At 44.6% G+C, this 21170-nt stretch overlaps 1 long non-coding RNA gene across 1 annotated transcript in view; it reads left to right on the plus strand.

The window, feature by feature from the left end:
• Positions 1 to 21170, plus strand: part of LOC136406799 (uncharacterized) — a 41369-nt gene that overhangs the window by 86 nt on the left and 20113 nt on the right. The gene's annotated exons all lie outside the window — the stretch shown is intronic.

Below are 21170 nucleotides of genomic sequence, written 5' to 3' on the forward strand. Positions count from 1 at the left end.
GCCCTTCCCAGCGTCCGCCCCCCGCAGCCGCTGCCCGCAGCTCGCCTCCCCTCTCCTCCCCCAGGTGGTACTGATCCCTTCCGAGAGCTCCGACCCCTGGGAGGGGAGGCAGGATTGGCGGGGGTGGGGTCATGAGAAACTAAATCCGTGAAGACGGAGGGATTTGTGAGGTGGCCCTTTTTGGGGGGGATTTCCGAGAACGCACGGCCTGGGAGGATGAGGAATGGACGAGGTACAAACTCGGACTAAATCTGAGCTCCGAGCAGAGTTGGATGGAGCCCCAAGCTAGGGGAACGCAGGACTAGTCCCTGCAGCCCCTCGGGGCTGGAGACCCAAGCACCGCGTGTTTCCTAAAGACAGTGGGACGGTGAGGCGGGTCACACGCTCGGCCTCAGAGTCAGCGGCGGGGGTCAGCGGGAAAGGTCGTGCTGGTAGTGGGCTGGTTGCAGAGACAGAGGCTTGAGAGGGGCGACGCCCTTCCCTGGCGTGCACGCGTTCGAGACCAGCCTCTGCGTTTTCCCCGAACCCTCGGGCGTAGGCGGTGGTCCGGGTGGACACCAGGCGGAGTCAGGGGAGAGGCGGCGCCACTCCGAAAAGCTAGTGTGCTTTCGTTCTGGAGCCAAGAAGCGGCTGGTAACCTTTAGGTTCAGGCGCGCCAGGCTGCAGGAGCGTCCGAGAGCCTCCGGGGTTACGGGCTGGGGCCGGCAGGAAAGGGCAGAAACCAGCCGCGGAGCTTTTTATCGCTTCCCTCTGCCGGCGCGCGGCTCGACGGGGGCGCGCTTCGGCGCCCGAGGACACGGGTTGGGAGGATCGAACAGAACCGAACGCATCTTTCTAGGAGGACGCGCACTCGGGAGACTAGCGGTTCCGATTCCGCCAGTTGAGACGACAGGGCCCTCAGTTTTCCAGGGTACGAAAAAGTTGTTTTTCCGTTGGGGTCTACCAGGTACTCCCCTGAAATCTGCATTCCCCCCGGGTGTTTGCTTTAAACGGCCTTGAAAGAGGCCCGGCCAGCTCAGTTACCCTGGATATTTCTCCCGGCAGTGAGTAGCTATAGATACCCAGCCCGCCCCAACTGCCCGCCACCCCTACTGGAAAGCTCTTTCCATCATGCCAGATACCCAGATCCCAAACCCAAACGGGCAGAAATCGGTCTCAGTCATGAACAGGATCAGTTACGTGGGCACCTCCATGTGTGGGCACCTTGGGTCTCCTGCCCTCCTGCGCCGGCGCCCCAGGGCGCGCGCCTTTGTCCACCGCCCCAGAGGCCGGCTGAGCTGCTAGTCCGCGTCTGCCGCCCTCCAAATCCGGGCCCGGCTCGCGTGGCTGGTTATCTTCCCTGAACAAGATGGAACGTCTGCAGGACACACGGCCAGGCTAATCGTTTTTAAATAATTAATGCCTCCCCATTCCGCTGGTAATGCGCGGCCTCGAATCCGTCAATTACTTGTCATTAGACGTGTGTCGCCCCACGGCCTTCCCTCGGTCCTTTGATGGCGCCAGGTCACCTAGCCCAGCCCACTCCACGGCCGAATGAAAGGTGTCCGGCCTTTGAGAGCCGAGTGGGAAGTGGCCACAGCCCTTGATTCAGTGCAAGTTTTGAAAGAAAGACCCTCACTGAAAAGATGTAATCTTCCAAATGGCCAATTTAGACGCTTGATCTTTATCACTAGCCAACTGCCTTCTCCCGGCTTTATGAAGAGAAGCCCGTGCTCGGTGCTTCCGGGGCTTTTCAGTGTGCGGGTAGGGAGAGGATAAGCGACATAAAGCTTAATAGGGCAGGGACAAGGGTGTTTGCCCAAGAAGGCACCTGAAGGTACTTCAGGGTAGCTGGTTTGATCAGGGGCAGGACATTTGTCTTATCAGAAGTGGGGCGGGGGGGGGGGGTTCCACTGGGAGGGAGGGTCGCCTAGACAATTTCTTCTGGAATGTGTAGGTCAGAACTGTTAGGGAAAGCAGTAGGGTGTTTTCTGGATGCGAATGCTCAGCCTGCAGGAGATGGAAAAGAAACCTTCTCTGAGTCCCCACCCATACTTGGACCAGGCATTGCAGAATATTCCGTGCCCTCTATTGTCCATAGACTGGTAGGCACCAAGCCTTGCAACACAGTAGAGGCATCACTCACTCACACACACACACACACACACACACAATTTAGAGCCACCAGTCCCAATCTGCTGTCCCCTGCTGTAGCAGAAGAGCTGGATTTTAAACCTTAAATGTTTTTGTAGAGGACACCAGCCCTTCCCAAAGCACCATAACCAAACCAGGCCAGCCAAAGATTGAAGTGAAATTTACAAAACAAAAGCACAAGAAATAACTTTCCCAAAGCTTGCAGCTTCATTTAATTCCATTACCGTTCCTTCCTTCTCTCATCAAAAGTTCTTTTTTTTTACAGTAAATAAATATCTGAGGTTCTCAGCACCTTATATGCTCCCCTTTGAGCCAAAACTGTGTGCGGGATCTACAACTGTCCTTGACTAGGAGGATGTCTCCTCCCAGTTTTATAGCAGTTTTCAGATCACAGTTTCCTATAGCGTCCACCCCCAGCAACTGGCCTTCCTCTGGGAGATTTAGGAGATGGAGAAAAAGATTGTAGGCATGGGAGAAACTGTTTAAAAAACAAATGGAGAGAGACCGACTGGAACCTGCCTGTGTGCCAGCAGGCCCTTCAGCCTGGGTTGCTCTTTAGGCTTTTGGCTTCACACTCACATCCTTCCTAGGGCATGTCACAGTGATTGGGATTAAAAAAAAAAAAAAATCCTTTTTGATGAGATGCGCCAGATATGGGCAGGATGTTACAGGCACCTCCAGAGATCAGCAAACAAAAATTTCATGGAATAGATGCAGGTCCTCAGTGACACTGCAGCGGGATCCCAGCTCCTGCTCCCTTTGACAAAGCTCCCAGGGAGCGCTTTACCTCTGAGCCTTCAGGGGTTGCCACGGAAGCCTAAATCCCGAGGCATCTTCCCCATTCCGTTCACAGCCTTCCTGCCCACTCTCTTATCCTTTTTCTCCTTTCTTCTTTAAAACAATCATGTGCGTACCCCACCCCCACCCCCTCCTGCCATTGTATTTGTTGATGACCTAACACGCTCACACCAAAAGCCACACACAGAAAACCAACAATGTGGGATGGGAGGAGAGACCAATTATGATTGAGGCTAACAAGCCAGGAACACCCAAGTTGAAGCTGGCTGTCTCCTGGGAAACTGATGGAGGCTTATTTTACAAGCTGTCATTCCACCCTGGTCCCTATTGCCAGACTGGAGGTGATTCCTATTCTCCCCTCCCCCTCAGCCCCTGTATCCTTGGGCTTATCCTCTGTAGACGCAGCTGCCACCAAAGCACCTCTTTTGCACAGGTAGAGAGATCAGGGCTGTATTACAAGCACATCTTCATGACAGTATGCTTAATTTTTACCTTAGTGCCTGTTTGTCAGAGCTTGAGCTCACTGCCAAGAAGACAAGGATTGTTCAGATGCCACTGTCACACATGCCCTCCCTCCCTGCCAGGTTCCCTTTAAAAGACATTGACTTTTCCCTTTACACCATTCTCTCTTTTTCTCTTTCTCTCTTTTGCAGATGGAGTGTTTTACTATTAGATAATACAACTAATAGCTGGGAATACTGAAAGCCTCACAAATAAAGTTGCAGTCATTCATTCATGCTAAACTAGAGGTCTCATGTTCTCATTAGAACAAAAGCCTAGGGTTTACACTGTCCTGAAGCTAATTGGAGGCGGCAATAATCCCTGCAATGTCAGGACACCATGGCAGCAAAGCCATATATATATATAAAACTTAAAATATCAAATTAACTGAGAGGGAATAATGACATACTTGTGTGAGAAACATACTGGCACTATGCACATTATAATTTTTGAATGAAAGTTGTTTGTTGTGTTTTGGTTTTATTTGATTAAGCAGTTTCACTTCTCCTTGATAAAGTGATTGAGGACTAGACTTTTTCATAGGAAAATCAGCTTTTCATTTGTTTCATTCATTTGAAAAGGACAAAACAGAGGTTTCAATAACAAGCTGGGATGTTTTTAGACCAGGATTGTTCATGACCTGAGCAAATCAAAATAGGATTGAATACATGTCAATTTTGACTTGCTATTTCATTAGAAATATGATCTCCATTATTTATCTTTTTTTCAAAGCAGACATAACTGTGTAATGGATTTTGTTGGAAAGTTTTTGCTCATGTAAAGAAAATTATACCGATCCTAATTTGAGGACATAAATGTTAAAAGCTCATTACTTGACAGTACAAACACCATCTTAGGAAGAGTTTGGAGGAGAGGGCTTGAGAGGAGCTAAGGTATAAAGCGGGTGGCTGGAGAACTAAGAAGGGAAGATAATGATCATATAACATTTTCTGTGACGGGACAGGGTAAAGTGTCAGCCAGGGGAGGACATGGGTCAAAAAGAGCTCTCTGTACGTAGGAAGAGGCACCTTTTGCGAAGAAGTCAGGAAATCAACATGTGAATACTCTATACTTAAACTTGCCATACATTCCAAAATCCAATCTAAAAAAATTTTAAAAAGAGAGACCAAGTCTACTATATAGTCTTCATTTAGTCTGCAATTCTGAACTATGTTAATCTGTTGTTCACACACTGAAAGAAGTTCCAATTTAAATGGCTCGCTGGTTGAGAAAATTCACCTTTTACCCAGAAAAGTGAATATATTTCTTGGTAAAACCTTGCCCTTTATTCTATCATTGTAGGTTTCTTGCCTCTTGCCCTCACTCTTTTTTCCTCACCAGAACTGTTTTTAATCCAACAACCACAGAGTGGAGTTCTCTGAATACCATGCAAGGTATCTGATGAACGTGACCTCATTTTAGCTTCCTCATCCCCACAGGTGGATGGCAGACTCTCGGTGATGGGCCTAGGACAGAGACAAAGGAGGGAAACTGCTCCAATTTTAAAGCTCAGTGTTGAACTCAAGTTTTTCATCTCCTTGTTCTTTCAATTTATCTTGGCTTCATATGACCTGCGCTCAGGACTCTGACTCAAGTTCAGTAGGAAGCCTGCCTTCACCGGAAACCCCAGGTTTCGAAGTGAGCTACTTCTGGTAGTAGAGTGAAGCCTGAAATGTTAGAAAAGGCTGGAAAGAAAGAAGAGCTTGAGAAGACTGAGGCTTGGCCATTCTTCTTCCAAGGATGGCAGAAATCTCACCCACTAACCTACAGGGCAATAGGGTGGGTTACGACTGGAATCAGGCTGAATTCTCCTTTTCTCTTTTGCAGCACCACAGTTAAAATTCTCCTGTGACTGTAGTCCCCCAAAGCCAGCCAGAGGTTCAGTCAGGACAGGGCCAGCCACTCTTGCCCATTGAAGGTTTTGGGGCCAGCTGGTGAGTGTGGAAAGAGGAGACAGTTCTTGCATTGTGATTAGAAAGAGAAAATGCCAGAGAAGAGAAAAATGTCAGGGGCAGAAACAATGGCCTGACCCATGGGCTTAAAACAATACACATAGCCAAATGATTTCTTGAGAGGCAGCCTGTCAGCCTTATTCCTTACTGGGGAATTCTGAAGCAGGGCCAGGAATGTCCTGAGTCTCTTGCCTCTGACCTCCCCCTGACCCACACCTGGTGGCCTGACAGCACAGGTGACAGCGTAGCTGCAATACATGTGCGCACACACCGCCCACAGCTGGGCTTTGGTGTGTTCTTGTGCCTAATCCAGCCTCCTCCCCTACAGCAGCCTCCCTCCCACATTATACAAATGCAGATCTGTATAAAGCACCTGCCTCAGAGGTTTGCCGGGGAATAGTAGGCCGGTCTGGACTGACTGCCTGACTCCATCACAGTGGGAGCATGTGCCCCAGCACTCAGTAGGCCTACAGGCTAGGAGAATAGTGCCACTCACCCCGGTGTTTCCTGCTGAGCTGCACATGGGTGTGCAAGCCAAAGATGGCTGACACCTGCTTGAGCCAGGTCCTGGTTACACGGGGCTGATTGAATGCTGACTCTCCTGACAACAGGGTCTCAGGCTAGACATGGAGGGCTCCTTTCCCCACAATGTTATGGAATATAAGTTCCCCAGACTGTCTTGTTTCAGTGGTGTTTTTCTTCAGACTTAACATCTTCCATTTGGGGATTTTAGGGGAGGCTCTGGACAACTGGATAGATTCTAAAGCCAGTTTCACACATAGTGATGTCTAGGACATGAGGCTGGACTCTTGGAAGTGGATGGGCTCCTAGTTTAAACCAGATTCCCCATTCCAAACTGGATAATGGAGGGGTTAGGTTAAGGTAGGGAGAATACATTGAGAATATCAGTTACTCAAACTCATATCAGGTGTAGAATCCTCTAAAGATTTCAAGAAAAGGGGAATGAAATTTTAGGATTATTCATGGGGTAAATGTCTGTGGGAGGACAGGTATCCAATCTATATTTTGTCCATTCTCCATCTTAGTTACCATTTCCCTCTCACCAGCACAGTTTGCCAATTAAAGGCCAATCTCTCTTGATTTCTTTGCTTTAAAAGGACATTTTGATTCACCCAGGCAAGCAGTTAAATCCCCTGCCCACCTCTCCTTCCCCAAAGCTCTCATACAAGTTGCCTCCCTATCTCTTTTCAGCACTGAGCAGTAGAAAGGAGTTGATCTCGGGTGCTAACCTGCAGTTATCAGAATGCCAGACTCATTTAGGGAGCTCAGCTCTGAAACCTGAGGCAATCATTTCATTGATTGCAGAAAGCGCTGTTTAGATTTCACCCTTGCTCAGTAAACAACTAAAAGTAACTGCAGAATTTCTTCCTTGCATTCAAGGGAATCTCTCTCTCTCTCTCTCTCTCTCTCTCTCTCACACACACACACACACACACACCCTCCTTTCCTTCTTCAGGCTAAGAAACACCCAGATTGTGGTCTTTTTATAGCAGTCTAAGCCCTCAGCTGACCTCCCATCCCCAGCAGCTGACTCTTTTAGGAGGTTTTAAACCTTCCTCTGAGTACTCAGGTCTCTCCCAAAGAATATAGGCTCACAAATTTCTAAATCTACAGGGAACACTGAGAAGGTGTTGACCCTTTAGGCCCCCTACGCTGTTACCTCCAGAAGTCCCCACCTGGCTAAAATACTTCCTAGGGACTTCTCGGTGCCGCTCCTCCCTCGACTCCCTCCCCCCACGCAGAGGTCATCATTCTCGGTCAGTCTTTGATAAGCCTGTTGCAGTTCCCACCCAGCTGACTAATGTTGGGGATGGAGCGTATTCGTATATATAGTCCCGGTCTGCAATGCATGAGCGCTGTTTCTGCACCTGGCCCTCTGGTCGTGGATACAGATCTCTTTGAGGGTAAAGCAAATTAAACTGGTGGGCTTACGCTGATGATCAAACTCTTAAAATTTTCAACAAGATCCCCACTTTACTCCTCAATGATGAACAGGAAAAGAGAAATATGTTTCCTGTTGTCCACAATTTGCAATTCTCTGAATAGACCATTCATTTAAATCGGGTCCCTTCATTTAGCTCTATCTCTAGGAATAGGTTCGCTCTGAAAGGGCCCTCTGGAATGTGCACACGCTGCCACCTATTTGCAAAATAAATAGAAAGACATAATTGCCAGTCATCACAACAATGTAAAAGATCAGTACAAATCCTATATAATGATAATTTTAAATTCAATAATTCTTAGGGGGAAAAGAAGAGTTGATAAATGATAAAGAACAGTTTTCCTGAAGACATTTAACACAATCAACCTGCAACGAGTATATTTTTAAAAATTAGGGAACTAATTTTTTCAAAGTTGGTACTATTTCAAATGGAATATATTTTTTGTTTGCTTAAATGCCTTTCACATGATAAAAAAAATATTTTTGAAATTAGGTCACTCAACTTAAAATACAATTTTCTGAAATATACCAGTCTTGATCTCAAGCAAAGAGTTTTTCACAAGTCTCATAAATTTAATTTCTGAATCTGTTCTTGCCAAGATGCCAAAACTCTAATATCTTTTAAATTTTAAAATCGCTATATTACCCATCAGCCTATCCAATTGAACAAAATCCTAAAATATTTTTAAAACACTGATTTCTTAAGATTTAAAATGTAAAATACCTCTCACAGTATTGTGTTCCACAGAAATGAACATTAAGCAAATAAATATTTTTAAAGGACAGTCCCTGAAATCAGATTGCTATTTTATACATTATATTAGGCACCATGGACAAACCAATCAAGTATTGACATTTCATTGTCCTTACCTTTCTATCACCATTTTGTGAAGTCTAACATGCATTTGGGGTTTTTATATATTTATTATGGGCCATCTACCTCCATATTTGATGAGGCTCAAATATGTCTTTGCAGTATGTATAATCTATGCTGTGTCCTGAGAAATCGAAAGAATGACAAATGGCCGTCTAGGCAAGTACAGCCTTTGGTGTAGCTGTTCCCGTGCAGTCCAAAGTATCCTCTTTGGGCTGTACTGACTGCTATCTAAATATCAGCTTTGGTACGGCTGAAGCTAATTACCCAATTTGACTTAACATTTTCCTCTGAATTTTCCGTTTGATAAAATAGCTCAATGGCGCTAATTAAACCTCTCTTTACAAAGACTATTTCCTTGTATTTCTCAATGTTTGTCTTTTTAGCCATGAAATTTACTTGAAAAAACATTTTTGCGGGAAGCGAATCCATTAATCATTTTTTTAGTTGATTGAAACATTTAGTGAAGTCTATAAAATGTTTCCGGGTAAAAATAGAATAGATACTACGTAGAATAAGAATTTGTTCTCCTTAGCTCCTCTCTTTGTGCGGGTCTCCCGACACCTGGGATGTTTAGATATTTTGTAATAGTTCACCACCTCTCGAGCCCAGGCAAGGCCGCGCTAAGTTCTGAAATACAGTTCAGGAGAAACATGCAGATACGTGGGGCATAACCTCCCACCGCACTCGGAGACGAGCGACATTCGGTTGGGTGCAAGGAGCGAAAACCACGACCTAAGTGTTTACATGTGTATTCAGCCATGAAATTGAATATTATCAAAGTTGAAAAAATGCAAATCAAATTAAAACCAAGGAATATTGTCTTTGGAATTACAGAGACCCGGAACCCCCAACTGTTTGCTTAAATTGAAGCATTTAGAAAATGAAAAACCTCTGAATTGCCCCTTTCTGTTCCCACACCTCTAGGTATGAAATTGGTTCTTTAATTCTACTAGAAATGTATTGAGACTCAGGCATCAATCACGTTGGGATATATATATATATATACCCTTTTCTTAAAAGTTAAAACATCTCCCTATACCTAAGTGTTACTAAAGTCAGGCCCGGTTCCGAAACCGAAGGGACCCGCTTTCCTCACTGGGAAACGAGCTCCAAGCCTCTAGCTGCGAGTGGCGGCGGGCACTCTGCGCAGCCGGGTCGAAGCGCGCACGCGGGCGCGCGCTGCGGTGGGTGCGGTGAGTCAGTTCCGGCCGCCGCCGCCGCCGCCGTCCCCCGGCACGCGCAGCCGCCCGCTCGGCGCCAGCTCTGCGGAGCCGCGGGCCGAGCCCCGGAGCCTCCTCGCGCGCCCCGGAGCCTCCTCGCGCGCCCCGGAGGCTTCCCCGCGTTGGCGATGTGCGAAACACGAACATGTGAAAGGGTGCCCGCGGAGGACTTTGCCTTGCCCCCCTCAATGATCACTTCGCCAACACAGCATTTTCCATGGACTTGGTGGAGGAAGCTGAAAAAGGGAGGTGTCAAATATATATATATTTAGTTAAAGAGGGAAAGAAACAGAGTGTTCTAAAAAAGCAATATGCAGACCAGCGGTTATATTTTCTTTTCCCCAGTTCTAAAGCGCAGGGAACCAACCCACCCGAGGGACCCAGTCCCACCCCCAGTCACCTGGACGCTGCAAACTCAATTCCCTTCTCCTCCCTCTCGCCCCGTTCCCCTCCAGCCTCGGAGAAAACTGGAGCACCCTGGGTGCTTCTGCAGGTGCCGTGGGAAATGTGATGTGGTCTGCACGGTCCCGCAGCGTCCTCAGGAGGAGCGCGTGGACACGCGCTCTGCGGGGACCGGCTCTGCGGTCAAGGGTGGGAACGGGTCCCAAGCAGCCACGCCCACCAGCCTGAACTAGAACAGTTGTGGACGCTGGGGAGTCCAGCAAGGACTAGGGGGTGCTGGCGTGGCCTTGGAATAACTTCCGTCTCATTCTCGGACTTCTGAAGATTTTCTTTAAGCCCCCCCAGCCTCTCTTCCTCCCGTTCTAACACCCATCTCCCCCACCTAAGCTCAAGAGCCTGGTGTCAGGCCTGCGATGGCCAGAGGCGGTCGGGCTCTTCTCACCTGGAGAGGAAACACAATTGGTGGCCTTCACGTCACTGTGTTCTCTCTCCTGACCCCCTCCTCAGTCGTACATTTGCAGGGAAGCCCCTGTTCCAAAACTCAGTAACTCCGGTCCAGCCAGCTCCGATCAAAACCCGGTGGGGAGTGGTGGAAGCCGATTTTTATTCGAAGCCTATACTTCCTTTACAGGAACCCCTGGATGAGACTCATGCTCCCCAGAGTTTTTAATATGCTTGTCAACAGTGGCCGCGTTTTGGAGATTGGAACCCTATTTCCAAGGAGAGCTATGGGGGACATGTTTATATTTGTTATTTTCAAAACTAGGCGGAGGAAACAGTAGCCGATTAAAATGAAATATTATTATTTGCCTCGCACATTGTCAGTGATTTGTCCCTGGGGATCCACAATTTTCCCAAGCCTGTTAACGGGTGACAATGAATGAGTGCCTCGAGTAATTTAATTTTCCTGTCACACTAAATAGAGCTACATTGTAAACCTTAGATCTACTCTTACTGATAGGATCGCCTTGTTTTTTCATTTGCACCATAAAGACCCCCAAAAGGGACACTGTATTGTGACCTCTACTCTTGAATTATTCAAGAACTTAATGACATTTTCCATTTAAAAAAGGGAACTAATTGCCATTGATGTAAAGCATGTGACCTTCTTTGGGTGCCCAGTATGAGAATGTAACCATCTGTATTTGATGCAGACATCGGACAAAAATTGGAGAAAGATGTAAACACAAAATGAGTTCAAAATGGTCACTGGAAAAAAGTATATTATTTAGTTTCACCTGAAGCCATGCTGTATATTCCCACAAAGCTCTTGTACCTGACCTAAAACCGGTAGGAAATCTCACACCAACTCAGGCCTGTTTTCTGGACATGACATGACTTGCTATCGAAGACAGGAACATTTAAATTTTTGAAATCCAGTATCCTTTCATTAATGTGAAATTACTCTGTGCAATGTCAAGCAAAATATCTACTAATGTGCTCCCCTTCCCTCTCTCTTTTTTTCTTTTTGTCTTTTCTTGACTTAATTATTTCTTACTCAATAGGAAAAAAAAACTCACACTGTAAAGAAATTGCACCTCAGTACTTGCTATTTGAATCAGTCTTGAGTTTTCAGGAATGCTGGCATTGAAATTCTTTGTAACAGAATTCTCACTCTTCAAATTATTTGAAAATAGATGCTTATCTTTTCTCAAAATAAAAAGAATGCCAGTGTATTTTTTCATACTGTCCTTCCCCTCTTTCCCTAGCTCCTGGAGGATACCAAAAGAGAGAAAAAAAATGAGTTTCTGGTGATGTTCTTTGGTTTCATAAATTCACAGATTGAAGTACAAAGATACTTTTCCTGGTATATCTGACAGCCAACATTAACCATTGTAAAAGCGTGAGTGAATAGGGAAGTTAAGCACTTTTTCTATGCTGAGCTGCAAATACTTCTTTGGAACTTTTAAGTGATGTTTGTGACAAGGAGTCATCATTTCTGCAGTTCCCTTTAAAATGATACTCTCAATAAACATACCCTGTTTTCTTTGAGAACTATCCTCTTTGTGAATTCACATCTCTATCTTGTAGAATTTCTGGGAAAGAATATAAAGTACATTTGCACACCTAACTTGATTCTAATGAATCCTACATCATAGCAACATATTTGACTTGACCCAACTGCTGCAGTTGTAGTCTGGAGTCATGCGTGAACGATGCCTGCTGAGCCAGCTGTGGAAGTATAGTAGGGAGACTGTCATAAAACCGTTACTACCTACACTGTGTAGTAAAGTAACTGTTTTTATATTTCTTTAAAAGAAGCCAGTTTCCCTCCTTGATATTATGTACAGTCTTTGTGTACAGTAACATGGCAAAAGAAATTGAACAAAGATATGTAGTTTTTATTAAATAATGACATACTTAAAATATAATTAAAATGTTTTCAAATTGAGTCAGGTTGGGACATATCTGGAATGAGTGGTGATCCACCTTCATGAGTGTTTCTTGTAATAAATCACCATTTTATGTGTCAAATGTTAACATAGTTTTAGAGATTTTTCATTTAGTTCTCCACATTTAAAAATGTTTTAAATAATTATAAGACAAGGAAGAAATTATAAGTCTCTCATAGCATGTCTATACTCTCTAGCATTTTATAGTTTATAAAAATTTTTTTCCACTGTGACAGTATGCATTCAAAATGAAAATTTTATTTACCTTTCAAATTGTCACTAAGAATTAGGTACAATTATTTTTTCTTTTCATCTTAAACAACTCTCTTGATCTAGGACCACTTGGAGGAGATTTTAAATACTGTGGAAAGTTTGTGGCATGTTTCAGGTGCAGCAGAACCCTCTCCTGGCCCTGTTTCTACATATTACCCTCTTCTGAGTGGATTTCTGTGTTGACAATTCAGAGAGCCAAGAGGAGGGACTTTATCCTCACTGAGCTCAAGTGAACGGTTCTGGGGGAGAGTGTGTGAGATTCTGATTTAGGGCCATGCAGTTATCCAGTTCCCATTTTCACCTTCCCTCCAGAAACAACAGCAACAACAATAAACAAACAAAACCACTTTGACAAGCTTCCCCGATTGGCCTTTATAAAAAGTAAACTTCATACCTCTACCACAGAGGACAGGGGTGACATTTCAGTTCTTCATCTCTAAAATGGGTTCCTCATTTCTCCATTAAGCCTGGTGTGAATGGACATGCTGGGGCTTTGCAGCTGAGTCCCTTATATTGGTGAAGATCAAGAGTGCTCTTCAAAGCACTCTTCGAATAAAGAAGTGTACCTTCGTTATTTTCAAAGATGCTGTGCACGCACTAGAAGGCAAGAGAGAGGCAATTATTGAGGGGAAAAATGAGTTAGCTTACGATATCTTGGCAGATAAGTATGATCAGGCCTGCTTGCACTATCCGTGTACAGTTCCCGTCTCCCAGGTACTAGCAGATGCCCCACCACGGCAGCACGCCAGCAGCCCGAGAGTCTTGCTCTCAGTCCAGACAAGGGGACCAATAGGTGCGTATGTGCACCCTCATTCCTGGATTTGTTTACACCCCTCATCTCTTCTTTAAGTATTCTTACCGCTGAGATATATATTTTTTCAAATATCAGAGCTATTACTTGGACTTCTGCCTGTCCATTTTTCTCCCCTTGACATTATTCCTAAAAATACCTGCAAAATTTTCATTTCTTCTGTTGAATAAATATTTATTTTATAACCACGGATTGCAATCTGACTCTGTGTCAGAATTCTGCTTGTCTAAAGAGCGCTGCCCCTGACTAAGAAGATGGTGATAATGTCAGTCAACAATGACATTCTTAGGGCATAAGCAAATGTGTCTGTGGAAGTGGAGTACCCTGTTTTGGGATGTTCTCTTTCCTCAGGGAGCTCAGGGATACAAGACTTCTGAAGGACTGTCTATATGATGGGTAAATTTCACGTATCATTATACTTGTTCTCTAGTGCTCAGAGTAAGTGAATGTGGAGTAATTAAACCATAGATAAAATATACCTCAGGTTCATGGAGGCTGATTACTTGAGAAATAGAAGGTATCAATTTTGTAATTGAAAATATAGGGACTTTTTGAAACATTTCATCAAGTTGTAATTCACTTTTCAAACCAGACTCTAATGAGTGTCTCAGTTTTTCAACCAACAATCTTATGTTTTCTCTAGATTTGCTTATTCACAGCTGCTGGAACAAAAAAGATGAGGTGTAGGGAGGATATTTGTTTTCCTGAGTTTCACATGACTGAAAGTGCATAAGCGAGTTTCACCCCATGCAGAACTTTGACCATCACAAGTGTCCCCAAAAGGTCGTAACCCTGTTTTCAGATTGTTCCTGGATGTGATCCTTAAAAATTTCCATGAGGATGTGACAAAAAAGAGACTGTTAATAGGAGAGAGTCCAGGTCTGATGGACACAGAGCTCTTGGGATAAAGGACAAGGGCACATGAAAGTAAAGACTTGCAGATTTAGACCAGCCTCCCAGACCGATGACTGTTTGGATTTATCAACGCAAAGATATTAAAATATGAATGTTGATTTGTCTTACTGTTGGACAAATTGAACTTTTGACAGCCCAGGAAGACATTTAACTTTCTCTGAAGTTACTAAAGCTTGCTATGAATAAATAATGATTAGTGAACAATTTTTATAAATCCTTGGCCTAAGAGTGAATGAACAGCTTAAGACATCATTACTTTTCAATGACCAGAAATAGCCGCTGTACTCAGAGTGACTGACTGACTGACTGACTGACTGGAGAAAAAAGTGATCTAGTGCCCATAGCTTGTGGGTCTCTCTTTGCCAGCTCAAAAGGCATGGGAATGAGTTTCTCTATCATAGGAAGGAGAAGAGTGACCAGAGTGTAAAGGGTCCTTTGAGGTCCCCAGGCCAGCAGAGTGGGTACATTTTCCCTAAAGATCCCTGAACCTGACTGGGCACTTGACCAGTCCAGGGCCCTCTGGCCACTGTCTCGGCCATCTGCCCCCCCAGGGCTCACACATGCAGTGTAGACAATGTCACATTCCGAAAGGAAGGGGGTCTCCAGGACTGGAACATGGCTACTGCAGAGAGAGTTAACTATTCCTAAACCATTTGTAATTACTGGGGTGAGGAAGAGCACGCAAAGGATGTAACTCAACTTGTTTACAGTAAAAATAGCAACCCAAGGCGAGCAGCCCAACTCTCTTTCCCTTTAGAAGGCTGAGTGTCCTTCACAAGCTGGCCATTTCTGCAGATTGGGGGCGGGGGCTGTTCTAACATAGTGTGATTTTTCAGTGTGCTTTGTCTCTATGGAGAGGCTTCAGAAGGCCCTTGAAGTCCTCAGCCCTAAATCCATGTTAATAGGGGAAGGTATTTTTTTTTTAAAGCGGGACAGTTTGTTTGGGAGGAACACTGACCCAGACCGCACTGTGGTAAACCAGGGCAGAACACCTGATATCATCTGCAGGGTACTTATTAACCACTGCTCATTCTGGGATCAATATTTCCAGCTAAGCAGTCAAAACCAAGATATACCACTATGTCTCGTTTTTTTTCTTTTTTATCCTGACACAGAATTTATTTTATAAATGCATCTGCTGGAGAAGAAAAGGCAGTACGAAGGACTGTGTCTTTTATCGTCAGGATATGCAAAGCACATTTATTTTCAGCTTTTATCTCCGGAATTGTATGTTGATCCCATACATATAGATTGATTTTGTTCAGGTAGATAATGAAAAGTCAAGTGGAAAATTACACAATGGAACTCACGATCCTGGTCTTATATCGGTATATAAATTGGTTTATTATTTCATTCTATTAAAGAGCACTTTTTTTTTTTTTTTTTTGGTACCAGAAAAACTTCAAATTGAATCATGTTCGCAGCTTCACTAAATTTTGTTTTGGAGGAGGAAGTTGAGAGAGGAATAAAGAGAGATGCTTTTTTTCTGCTCCCTTTGCTAATTGTATTGGCTAAATGAGTTTTCCCAGGGTGGTGTCTTTGCAGCTTTCTGTCCCTCAGTCCACTTCAGGGTCACACATGCAGTTTCCGTAACTCTGGGACGCTCTGGGCCAGAACAAAGGTGTCTATCATACATATCTCATTACATAGGTGAATATTTTTTCACTCCAGGCAATTCTAAATTTTGTCACAATGACTGAAAGAGGTGAGCTTCCCTTCTTCCACACCCCCCCCCCCCAGCACTATGAAGCCAGGGGTGAGAGGGTGGCTGCCAGATGAAGGCCACCACCAAGGGACAGCTTGAAGCCAAAATCCTGGAGGAAGTGTTATTAATAAACATCTCCTGGACATTTGGTAGCTTGTGGAGCTTGCTCCAGCTTAAAGCAATTAATTCAGGACACTGACATCAACTCTCCAGGTCTTTGACAGCTTGGAGCTGAAATAAAAATGCTAGTTCTCCGGGGAAGAGAAGAGGCTGGCTAGCTCTTTTCTGGACTGTTTGCTTATAGGCCCAGAGAGCAACCTTCCTTGCAGAATGAAATGCAAGGGCACAAACAATGTACCAGGGAGAGAATAGAAGATGGGAATGAACAGTTTGAACTATTTGCTCAGCAGAAGGGCACCACAATGCCGGAGCAGTGGTTTTCCCAGGCATCCACCACCCCTTCTTTTGGGTCTTTTGTTGTCCCCTGTCTCCTTTGGCCAGATAAGAGCACAGCTGCAGCATTGCAACTAAGTAAGACTGCACTTATCCCCCTAAATCTCGGGGTGCCTTTACTGTAACGGGTTAGCCTCTGCTGCTTTCTTTTATTTTACAAGGCAATGGATGGGAAGGGAGAGAATGGGAGTGAAGGAGAGTGGGGGAGATAAGGCTGTGACATCACCTGTGTCTCATTTAGGATTTTTTTTGCCTTTCTTTTTTCAATCCAGGTTATGATCAGACATAATCTTTATGGAGCTTTTAAATTGAAGGGTTCAGTGATTTGTATCAATCACCACGCCAAAATGTTGCCTTTTGGCAAAAGGCAGAGAAGGAGGTGTGTCTGTAGTTTGCGAAAGTGGGGAGGGGGTCGAGGCAGATTTTTGGTATTAATAACCAGGCTTCTCTAGCAGCTGAAAAGAGGAGAAATTTTTGAATTGGCAATTTAAAAACTGTTCAGTGATGACTTGTCACTTCTAAAATCATTTTAGAATTCTATTTTCCCACACTTATTTTGTTCAGAATCCTAATAAAGAGAGGTTGCTGGATTGAGTAAAAGGTGGATGAACTGGAGATCGGACATAAAATGTACTTTTATAATTGCCATAATTTGCACCTCTAATCAGAGTAAATGCCACCTAAAATGTAATCAAGATGGTATTTCCCGTTTGCTCTTTGAAGCAGATCCTATTTTACACATTGTTAGGGAAAGTAGATGTGATGATAGTATAAATATAAGCACAAAGTATGGTTTACATTAAGTTGATTTTAAAGTCAAAATCAAAACTAGGTTTTCAGTGTTGGATTTTCCAGTTCTGTGTTTTGCCCCAGATTTTGGTTTTGAGAGGCAGGCTACAAAGGCTTAATTCTATTGCAATAAGGTTTTATTTAGTCTGAAAGGTTTTCTAAGGTGAAAAGGTAAACAGTTTAACAACAAAGGAAATTAGAAAATAAACGGTTTAGTATTATGATTGTATTAAACATTCACAGGCTAGAAGCGCACCTGCGGGAAATACCAAGGTTCAACGCTGTTTTTTTTTTTTTTTTTTCCACACTGACAAAACTCCCTGGAAAAAAAAAAACCCTTCTGTATATTATTCCTGCTGGGTGGTCAGAAGGAAAGGCCAGGAAGCCAAAGGCCTCCCATTGAGACGCTGCTCTGCGAAGAGCCGACCTCGTGCCGCTGCCCGGGAGATGAGAGCACCTGTCGGTCTCCGCGCTGGTGCTGTGCTTTCTGCGGGGACGACCGCGCGCGCGCTCCTATGGAGGGGACTGGGGGTTTTCTGCAGGGAAGCTCCCACCCGATGAGTCTCACGCGGGGTTCAAGACATCCTGTAAATATCCGTGTGACTATTGTCCAGTAGAACTGCTAAGTAGTATTAAGAGTTTTATTAAATTTAGTTTAAAAATGTATGTGGGGTTGGGGGGGGTGAGGGCGGGGGTGTGTGACAGAGCAGGCTAGCTGTGTTCTGGCTTGTGTGTGATGCAAGGAGAGAGGATAGAATGTGGGGGGGGGGGTTCTATTTAGATATTTGCAAGTGTTTGATGGCACCATGAAAAAAAAGGGATCCTATGAAACATCCTTTTTTTTTGCTATGATTTTGTATCATGTAAGTATGAATGGCAACCCTTTTTCTATACAGATTGCAATAAAACCATCAAGTACAAGTTCTGCATTTTCTTTGCAAGCATCAATTTTGAAATTTTTATTTAGTACAGAAATATTATCACATAATAAAGGGAAAACCCTCAGCTCCATTAGGTGCTTAGGCTTAATATATTTTATCATTAAGAAAACTGAGGCCAAGATGAGGAAATTGTAGTCTGCCTGGGTAAACGTGTTGTGTTTTGTTTTTTTTTTCCTTTTTTATCTCTCTCTCTGCTCTTGACATGAAGAAAAACTTGTCCAGGGAAATTTTTCCAGCACCGCATTTTAAGAGTGATCTGAAAACACCATGTTGAATCATTGTGGATAACCCTGAAAAATGACTTTCTTCATTTGAGGTCGTCGGTTTCCACATGAGGGGCATTGCCAATTTCTGCAGAGTGAACATGCACCTGGTATGCAGTAGGAAGCTGCATGTGGAGGGAGACCTCCAAGGGAAGAGTGCCACAGCAGAGGGCAAATGTGCAAATACTGAATCGAGTTTGAAAGACTGTGGTCAGAAGCAAGGAGCAAGTGATACTGATCTTATGTGAGACTGGCTTGGTCATCACACCAGCTGCCACAGGGTTTGATTAATGAGGCATTAAGGAGATCGAGTGACACTTACAGCTAGTTACTTATGGTGCTAATTTCAAAACACTTTGCAATAGACAAAGAGACTGCTCATAATGCAAAGTAATTTGTGGTGTCTTCCTGGTGGATGCGTTTAGTGAAGCAAATATAGTTATGCAGAATTTAAATTAAGGTTGACACTAATGTAAACAGAGCCCACGAACCACTGTCCAATAATTTGATGAGGACACAGGTTTTAATCAGGCCTCTTCCACTAAAATAGCAATTTAAATCCCAATCGTTTAAACTGGATAAAATGCTTAAGCCATGAAGATTCGGTGGAAAAAATAGAAATTTACTAGAGAAGAAAACCAGCATCTCTTGGGGGAGCTGTGACTAGATTTTGACCCAACAAAAAGATCTCCATGTTGAGATAAATATCACATTGACTTCAAGGGAAGATTCTGGAAATTTGAAGGCATTTTCCATGTATTTTGTTGTTGTGAAGTGATGGTTTAACACATGCTGGTAATACTGACTTCAGAATAAAAATGATTCTGGTAATGAGAAAAATTAGACTCTAAGCTGATTAAGAGGCCCCGGAAGTATTTAGCTTACTTATTAAAAGGAGAAATATTATATTCCCCTGCTTCCACCTATAAGCGATTTCTATTTAAACTAAAAATTTACAAACTGACTTGGGGTGGTGGGCTGGGGACAGGTCTGGTGAACCGTTCTGAAGTTTGGCTCTTGCAGGAGGTATTCACACTCATGCATGGCTTTTCCCTGGTTTGCTAGTTTACTTCCCTTACTAAGGAGCAGTGTGGGAGGGGTGCAGGGTCAACCGAGGCATTAACATGAATCAAAATGCCAGCAGCCCAGGTTTCAGGGCCTGAGAAACCTTATGGGTGGGACACAAAACAAAACAAAACAAAACAAAACAAAAAACAAAACAGCAACTTCTTCTCTCACCGCTCTGGGAAGCAAAAACCGGTGAAGGTTTATGCATTTCCTAGGGTGACCCCGGCTTCACTGCTGGCCAAGAAGTAGGAAAGTGAGAAAATTCTAAATTCTCTGAATTGTGATCTGACTGCTCCAGATCATGTTCATCATGTGAGAAAAAGGAATTTGTCTATGCCAAAGAAAGGGCCAAAAGCTATTTCTTAAAAATAGTCTTAAGTGTAAAGTGCTCTGAAAATGTTCCTAGCAGTTATGTATATTCATGCTCACCTACATTATGGAACTTAGTCAAAAGGGAGAAAACTGGAGACTGTCACATACTGTGATGAATGACAGCATTTTTCTTGATTCCAACATCACTGCAGGGGAGCGTGTCTTGCACGCACAGAAACTGAACCCAGTGTGGTAAGTCATGTCCCTAAGGTCATATGGGCAGTAAGGGCAGGGTCAGCCTGCTGTGACTCCAGACACCCTGTCCTCTGTCCTCTTAGGAAAGAGCCCAGTGCCCTTTGTGGTACTTTTCCCTGTGTGGTGGTTGGGAAGCCACCATGCAAACTCCCTGCCTCCAAGAAAGTCTAAGGGAAAAGGGAAAGCTGATATTCTCAGAGTTAGAGAAAATGAACTGAAATACATCTATCTGTGTGAATCACACCTGCAGAAACAGCGATTCTGAACTACTGAGTCCACATTGCTTTCTGTGTCCTAAAAGACGGATTTTTGGCATCCTAATCTCAGGGTCAGAGGAGCCAGGAGGGGCATCTTTGGAGACAAATGGAGGTGCTTGAGAGCCAGTGTGGCCGAGGCCCCCACACTGGGCAGGCAGCCGCGGGCTCCCTGCCTCTGCCCCCAGAGGAGCTGCAGAATGCCTGGGCATGGTGGGTTGGGAGGACAGAAGTGTGCCAGATGGACTTGGCATATCAGCATGCCTTCAAGAATAAGGTAAGAAAGAAAACCTATGAAATAACGCTTTGGGCGGCCTCCAGTGTTTGGGAATGCTTTGGACGTGGACACTTTGCTCCATGTCCCAGCCTCTTCACCTCATCTCTGATGCCTACTGTGACAGTGGAGATCCATCCCTGAGGGCTGGGGTGCACCTGGCATTGACACAGAATGCTGATTCCGCCTGTGGGAGGCACAGCCCTGAGTGTGTTGGCCAGAGTTTGACAAACATTGCTCATGGCAGTTCCCAATCCCTGGAGGACAGGGGTGTGCTCCTCCTCTGGGGACAGCTCTGACAGGTATTCTTCACAGTGTCCTGGTGGGCTGGAGCCTGTGTCGCATGTGGCGGTACCCAGCCCAGTGGTGCTCCCCTGAATCAGAGTTTTCTCTTCACTGCCGCATCTTCTCCCGCTTCTGAGGTCCCCTTCCCGGGGTCCACACCCACACTTTCCTGTTTCCAGATGAGAAAGCTGTCCTCCACACTTCTCCGTGTGTTCGCTAGTCCTGTCCACCAGTCCACATTTGAGGAGCAATGTAGGAGAGCCACTTAGCTCTCCCCTTCATTTTATCCTTCTGGTCATAATTCTAGAGACTGCATACCTCTGAGGTTGCTTG

The sequence above is a fragment of the Saccopteryx leptura genome, chromosome 5 (assembly GCF_036850995.1).
Source record: "Saccopteryx leptura isolate mSacLep1 chromosome 5, mSacLep1_pri_phased_curated, whole genome shotgun sequence".
In the NCBI taxonomy this organism is placed as follows: domain Eukaryota; kingdom Metazoa; phylum Chordata; class Mammalia; order Chiroptera; family Emballonuridae; genus Saccopteryx; species Saccopteryx leptura.